The following is a 7,913-nucleotide window of genomic DNA, read 5'->3' as shown; positions in this document are numbered from 1 at the left end:
CTATGGGGGGGGGAGATTCACCCAGTCATTGCAACTCGTTTAACACCAGCGAGTTCACACTGACACAAGACCGTTTAAATGTTCTGACTGTGGGAAGACCTTTAAAAGAAGTGATGAGCTGCGGACACACCAGCGCACTCACCCTGGGGAGAAACCGTTCACCTGCTCCGTGTGTGAGAGGATTTGCTGTTACATCCCAGCTACTGAGACACCGGCGAGTTCACACAGTACTACCGAAATTAGATTCTGCTGTTATTGCTGCTGACAATCACATCCAGGACCATGTTCATTCTGACAATTGGGGGTTTGTTTCTACTGATGTTGACTCCTATAACTGGGCTGGAGTTTAATATTCTGGATGAATGGGAAATAAATCAGCTTGTATTGTTGATTTTTGTCTTTCTCACCTGGGTGTTTAGCATCACCTGGCTGGGGCTCAGAGAGGACAATCTCGGGGAGGATCGTACGGTGGGAACAGAACTTCAGCCTGGACACAGTCCTTCAGGGCCACACAGAGGGCCAAACGGCACTTTGGTCTTTCTCGTCTCTCTGCACTGACAGCAAACTCGCCGTGCTGGTTAATCTTGAGGTGTGTAAGAAATGTGTCCCAGCCCCTCTCTCCCATGGTTCAGATCAGGGATGGGCAATAAATGCCGGCCTTGCCAGCGACGCCCATATCTCATGAACAAATTTTTAAAAGTCAGCTTTGTTTCAAACACCGTGGAATATTTGTTTCCTCCAAGCTAAGAGGAGACTAATTGATGTCCTGTTACCGACAGTTCCATTTTTTGGACCATTTCTCTAACTCTGGATTATTTCAGTTCTCAGACCTTCGTGGACAAGTCCCAGCTCCCCATACCTTCCAGATTGCCTCTCCTAGTCTTGGGAAGGTCTCGGTAATACATCCGGGATCACTAAACACAAATCCCAGTCTGTTAATCACTTTCAGATACTGGACTTAGCGTGTGCCCCACTACATCGCTCTCCCCTTCGATCTGTGAATAGAGCATCATGCCTGCAAACCTGGGTTTCAATTTAAATCCATCCAGCAAATGTACTTAATGAAAGCCTGTAGGCCAATGAGACTCTGTTAAGCTGCCAGTGAGCTGCTGGACTGTTCTGCATTTTGCCTGAATGGGAAATAACTGAAGATTTATCCCAGTGTAACCTTTGCTGTTATGAAATGTGTGTATTTTAATGAGCCTTGCGTCCTTGCTTGTGTGCTGCAATTGTGTAGAAAGGGGATGTGAAAAGAGCTGGTGTTTGTTTGGAGATAGAAACATAGAAAATAGGTGGAGTAGGCCATTCGGCCCTTCGAGCCTGCACCACCATTCAATAAGATCATGGCTGATCATTCCCTCAGTACCCCTTTCCTACTTTCTCTCCATACCCCTTGATCCCTTTTAGCTGTAAGGGCCATATCTAACTTCCTCTTGATGCCAGTTCATTGGATATATTCAACAACTCTCTGCGGTAGGGAATTCCACAGGTTAACAACACTGAGTGAAGAAGTTTCTCCTCATCTCAGTCCTAAATGGCCTACCCCTTATCCTAAGACTGTGTCCCCTGGTTCTGGACTTCCCCAACATCGGGAACATTCTTCCCGCATCTAACCTGTCCAGTCCCATTAGAATCTTATGTTTCTATGAGATCCCCTCTCATCATTCTAAACTCCAGTGAATAAAGGCGCAGTTGATCCAGTCTCTCCTCATATGTCAGTTCTGCCATCCCGGGAATCAGTCTGGTGAACCTTCGCTGCACTCCCTCAATAGCAAGAACGTCCTTCCTCAGATTAGGAGACCAAAACTGAACACAATATTCCAGGTGAGGCCTCAAGGCCCTGTACAACTGCAGTAAGACCTCCCTGCTCCTATACTCAAATCCCCTAGCTATGAAGGCCAACATACCATTTGCCATCTTCACCGCCTGCTGTACCTGTATGCCAACTTTCAATGACTGATGAACCATGACACCAAGGTCTCGTTGCACCTCCCCATTTCCTAATCTGCCGCCATTCAGATAATATTCTGCCTTCGTGTTTTTGCCCCCAAAATGGATAACCTCACATTCATCCACATTATACTGCATCTGCCATGCATTTGCCCACTACCGAACCTGTCCAAGTCACCCTGCAGCCTCTTAGCGTCCTCCTCACAGCTCACCGCCACCCAGTTTAATGTCATCTGCAAACTTGGAGAAATTACACTCAATTCCTTCATCTAAATCATTAATGTATATTGTAAAGAGCTGGGGTTCCAGCACAGCTCTGCGGCACTCCACTAGTCACTGCCTGCCATTCTGAAAAGGACCCGTTTATCCCGGACTTTCTGCTTCCTGTCTGCCAACCAGTTCTCTATCCACGTCAGTACATTACCCCCAATACCATGTGCTTTGATTTGTCACACCAATCTCTTGTGTGGGACCTTGTCAAAAGCCTTTTGAAAATCCAAATACACTACCTCCACTGGTTCTCCCTTGTCCACTCTACTAGTTACATCCTCAAAAAAATTCCAGAAGATTTGTCAAACATGATTTCCCTTTCATAAATCCATGCTGACTTGGACCGATCCTGTCACTGCTTTCCAAATGTGCTGCTATTTCATCTTTAACAATTGATTCCAACATTTTCCCCTCTACTGATGTCAGGCTAACCAGTCTATAATTACCCATTTTCTCTCCCTCCTTTTTTAAACAGTGGTGTTACATTAGCTACCCTCCAATCCACAGGAACTGATCCAGAGTCGATAGACTGTTGGAAAATGATCATCAATGCATCCACTATTTCTACGGCCATTTCCTTAAATCCTCTGGGATGCAGACTATTGGACCCTGGGGATTTATCGGCCTTCAATCCCATCAATTTCCCTAACACAATTTCATGCTTTATAAGGATATCCTTCAGTTCCTCCTTCTCACTAGCACCTCGTATTTCTGGAAGGTTATTTGTGTCTTCCTTCGCGAAAACAGAACCAAAGTATTTGTTTAACTGTCCGTCATTTCTTTGTTCCCCATTATAAATTCACCTGAATCTGACTGCAAGGGACCTACATTTGTTTTAACGAATCTTTTTCGCTTCACATATCTATAGAAGCTGTTGCAGTCAGTTTTTATGTTCCCAGCAAGCTTCCTCTCGTACTCTATTTTTCCCCTTCCGAATTAAACCCTTTGTCCTCCTCTGCTGTCTTACAAAATTCTCCCAGTTCTCAGGTTGCTGCTTTTTCTAGCTAATTTATATGCCTCTTCCTTGGATTTAACACTATCCTTAATTTCCCTTGTTAGCCACAGTTATAAGAACATAAGAATTAGGAAGAGGAGTAGGCCATCTAGCCCCTCGAGCCTGCTCCGCCATTCAAAAAGATCATGGCTGATCTGGCCGTGGACTCAGCTCCACATAACCCTTAATTCCCTTATTGGTTAAAAATCTATCTACCTATGATTTGAATACATTCAATGAGCTAGCCTCAACTGCTTCCTTGGGCAGAGAATTCCACAGATTCACAACCCTCTGGGAGAAGAAATTCCTTCTCAACTCTTTTAAATTGGCTCCCTCGTATTTTGAGGCTGTGCCCTCTCGTTCTAGTCTCCCCGACCAGTGGAAACAACCTCTCTGCCTCTATCTTGTCTATCCCTTTCATTATTTTAAATGTTTCTATAAGATCATCCCTCATCCTTCTGAACTCCAACGAGTAAAGACCCAGTCTACTCAATCTATCACCATAAGGTAACCCCCTCATCTCCGGAATCAGCCTAGTGAATCGTCTCTGTACCTCCTCCAAAGCTAGTATATCCTTCAAGTAAGGTGACCAAAACTGCATGCAGTTCTCCAGGTGCGGCCTCACCAATACCCTATACAGTTGCAGCAGGACTTCCCTGCTTTTGTACTCCATCCCTCTCGCAATGAAGGCCAACATTCCATTCGCCTTCCTGATTACCTGCTGCACCTGCAAACTAACTTTTTGGGAATCATGCAAAAGGACCTCCAGATCCCTCTGCACCGCAGCATGTTGTAATTTCTCCCCATTCAAATAATAATCCCTTTTACTGTTTTTTTTTTTCCCCAAGGTGGATGACATCACATTTTCCGACATTGTATTCCATCTGCCAAACCTTAGCCCATTCGCTTAACCTATCTAAATCTCTTTGCAGCCTCTGTGTCCTCTACACAACCCGCTTTCCCACTAATCTTTGTGTCATCTGCAAATTTTGTTACACTACACTCTGTCCCCTCTTCCAGGTCATTTATGTATATTGTAAACAGTTGTGGTCCCAGCACCGATCCCTGTGGCACACCACTAACCACCGATTTCCAATCCGAAAAGGACCCATTTATCCCGACTTTCCGCTCGCGAGCCAATTCTCTATCCATGCTAATACATTTCCTCTGAAGCCGCGTACTTTTATCTTCTGCAGTAAGCTTTTGTGTGGCAACTTATCGAATGCCTTTTGGAAATCTAAATACACCACATCCATCGGTACACCTCTATCCACCATGCTCATTATATCCTCAAAGAATTCCAGTAAATGAGTTAAACATGATTTCCCCTTCATGAATCCATGTTGTGTCTGCTTGATTGCACTATTCCTATCTAGATGTCCCGCTATTTCTTCCTTAAATGATAGCTTCAAGCATTTTCCCCATTACAGATGTTAAACTAACCGGCCTATAGTTACCTGCCTTTTTGTCTGCCCCCTAGAGTGGACAAGGGAGAACCAGTTGATGTGGTCTATTTGGACTTTCAGAAGGCTTTCGACAAGGTCCCACACAAGAGATTAATATGCAAAGTTAAAGCACATGGGATTGGGGGTAGTGTGCTGACGTGGATTGAGAACTGGTTGGCAGACAGGAAGCAAAGAGTAGGAGTAAATGGGTACTTTTCAGAATGGCAGGCAGTGACTAGTGGGGTACCGCAAGGTTCTGTGCTGGGGCCCCAGCTGTTTACATTGTACATTAATGATTTAGACGAGGGGATTAAATGTAGTATCTCCAAATTTGCGGATGGCACAAAGTTGTGTGGCAGTGTGAGCTGCGAGGAGGATGCTATGAGCCTGCAGAGTGACTTGGATAGGTTAGGTGAGTGGGCAAATGCATGGCAGATGAAGTATAATGTGGATAAATGTGAGGTTATCCACTTTGGTGGTAAAAACAGAGAGACAGACTATTATCTGAATGGTGACAGATTAGGAAAAGGGGAGGTGCAAGGAGACCTGGGTGTCATGGTACATCAGTCATTGAAGGTTGGCATGCAGGTACAGCACGCAGTTAAGAAAGCAAATGGCATGTTGGCCTTCATAGCAAGGGGATTTGAGTACAGGGGCAAGGAGGTGTTACTACAGTTGTACAGGGCCTTGGTGAGGCCACACCTGGAGTATTGTGTACAGTTTTGGTCTCCTAACTTGAGGAAGGACATTCTTGCTATTGAGGGAGTGCAGCGAAGGTTCACCAGACTGATTCCTGGAATGGCAGGACTGACATATCAAGAAAGACTGGATCAACTGGGTTTGTATTCACTGGAGTTCAGAAGAATGATAGGGGATCTCATAGAAACGTTTAAAATTGTGATGGGCTTGGACAGGTTAGATGCAGGAAGAATGTTCCCAATGTTGGGGAAGTCCAGAACCAGGGGTCACAGTCTAAGGATAAAGGGTAGGCCATTTAGGAACGAGATGAGGAGAAACTTCTTCACCGAGAGTGGTGAACCTGTGGCATTCTCTACCACAGAAGGTTGTTGAGGCCAATTCACTAAATATATTCAAAAAGGAGTTAGATGTAGTCCTTACTACTAGGGGGATCAAGGGGTATGGCGAGAAAGCAGGAATGGGGTACTGAAGTTGCATGTTCAGCCATGAACTCATTGAATGGCGGTGTAGGCTAGAAGGGCCGAATGGCCTACTCCTGCACCTATTTTCTATTTTTCTTAAACAGAGGCGTTACATTAGCTGCTTTCCAATCCGCTGGTACCTCCAGAGTCCAGAGAATTTTGGTAGATTATAACGAATGCATCTGCTATAACTTCCGCCATCTCTTTTAATACCTTGGGATGCATTTCATCAGGACCAGGGGACTTGTCTACCTTGAGTCCCATTAGCCTGTCCAGCACTACCCCCCTATTGATCGTGATTATCTCAAGGTCCTCCCTTCCCACATTCCCGTGACCAGCAATTTTTGGCATAGTTTTTGTGTCTTCCACTGTGAAGACCGAAGCAAAATAATTGTTTAAGGTCTCAGCCATTTCCACATTTCCCATTATTAAATCCCCCTTCTCATCTTTGAAGGGACCAACATTTACTTTAGTCACTCTTTTCCGTTTTATAGATCGGTAAAAGCTTTTACTATCTGTTTTTATGTTTTGCGCAAATTAACTTTCGTAATCTATCTTTCCTTTCTTTATTGCTTTCTTAGTCATTCTTTGCTGTCGTTTAAAATTTTCCCAATCTTCTAGTTTCCCACTTAACTTGGCCACCTTATACGCATTGGTTTTTAATTTGATACTTTCCTTGGTTAGCCCTTCTCTTACCGCCCTTCTTTTTCATTGGAATATATTTTTGTTGGGCACTATGGAAGAGCTCCTTAAAAGTCCTCCACTGTTCAATTGTGCCACCGTTTAGTCTGTGTTTCCAGTCTACTTTAGCCAACTCTGCCCTCATCCCACTGTCGTCCCCTTTGTTTAAGCATAGTACGCTCGTTTGAGACACTACTTCCTCACCCTTGATCTGTATTACAAATTCAACCATACTGTGATCACTCATTCCGAGAGGATCTTTTACTAGGAGATCGTTTATTATTCCTGTCTCATTACACAGGACCAGATCTAAGATAGCTTGCTCCCTTGTAGGTTCTGTAACATACTGTTCTAAGAAACAATCCCGTATGCATTCTATGAATTCCTCCTCAAGGCTCCCCCATGTGATTTGATTTGACCAATCGATATGTAGGTTAAAATCCCCCATGATTACTGCCGTTCCTTTTTCACATGCCTCCATTATTCCCTTGATTATTGTCCGCCCCACCGTGAAGTTATTATTTGGGGGCCTATAAACTACGCCCACCAGTGACTTTTTCCCCTTGCTATCTCTAATCTCCACCCACAATGATTCAACATTTTGTTCATTAGAGCCAATATCGTGTCTCATAACTGCCCGGATATCATCCTTCATTAACAGAGCTACCCCACCTCCTTTCCCTTCTTGTCTATCTTTGTGCCATCAACTCATTTACTTTATTTCGAATGCTGCGTGCATTTAGATAGAGAGGTTTAATACTAGTTTTTAAACCATGATTTTTAGTTTTGACCCCTCCTGCAGCCCCTTTATATTCATACATATTGTCGCTTCCTATCACCTTGTGGTTTACACTTACCCCAGTGCTACTCTGCTCTGTTGCCTCCTGCCTTTTGAATTCTTTCTTGGAGTCCTGTTCATCTGAGCTCTCACCCATTCTAACTAGCTCAGAGCCCTCTCCTGGGTTCCGAATACTCCTTGCATTGAGGCACCGAGCTTTGATGCTTGCCTTTTTATTACACTTTGACTCATTAGAATTTTGCTGTACAGTGGCCCTTTTTGTTTTTTGCCTCGGGTTTCTCTGCCCTCCACTTTTACTCATCTCCTTTGTCTTTTGCTTTTGTCTCCATTTTGTTTGCCTGTGTCTCCCTGCATTGCTTCCCATCCCCCTGCCATATTAGTTTAACTCGTCCCCAACAGCACTTGCAAACACTGATGTACCATGACCCAGGTCTCGTTGCACCTCCACTTTTCTTAATCTGCCACCATTCAGATAATATTCTGCCTTTGTGTTTTTGCCGCCAAAGTGGATAACCTCACATTTATCTACATTATAATGCATCTGCTTTGCATTTGCCCACTCACCTAACCTGTCCAAGTCACCTTGCAGCCTCTTAGCATCCTCCTCGCAGCTC

The sequence above is a fragment of the Pristiophorus japonicus genome (genome assembly GCF_044704955.1).
Source record: "Pristiophorus japonicus isolate sPriJap1 chromosome 24 unlocalized genomic scaffold, sPriJap1.hap1 SUPER_24_unloc_1, whole genome shotgun sequence".
In the NCBI taxonomy this organism is placed as follows: Eukaryota; Metazoa; Chordata; class Chondrichthyes; family Pristiophoridae; genus Pristiophorus; species Pristiophorus japonicus.
This window is presented reverse-complemented; position numbering follows the sequence as displayed.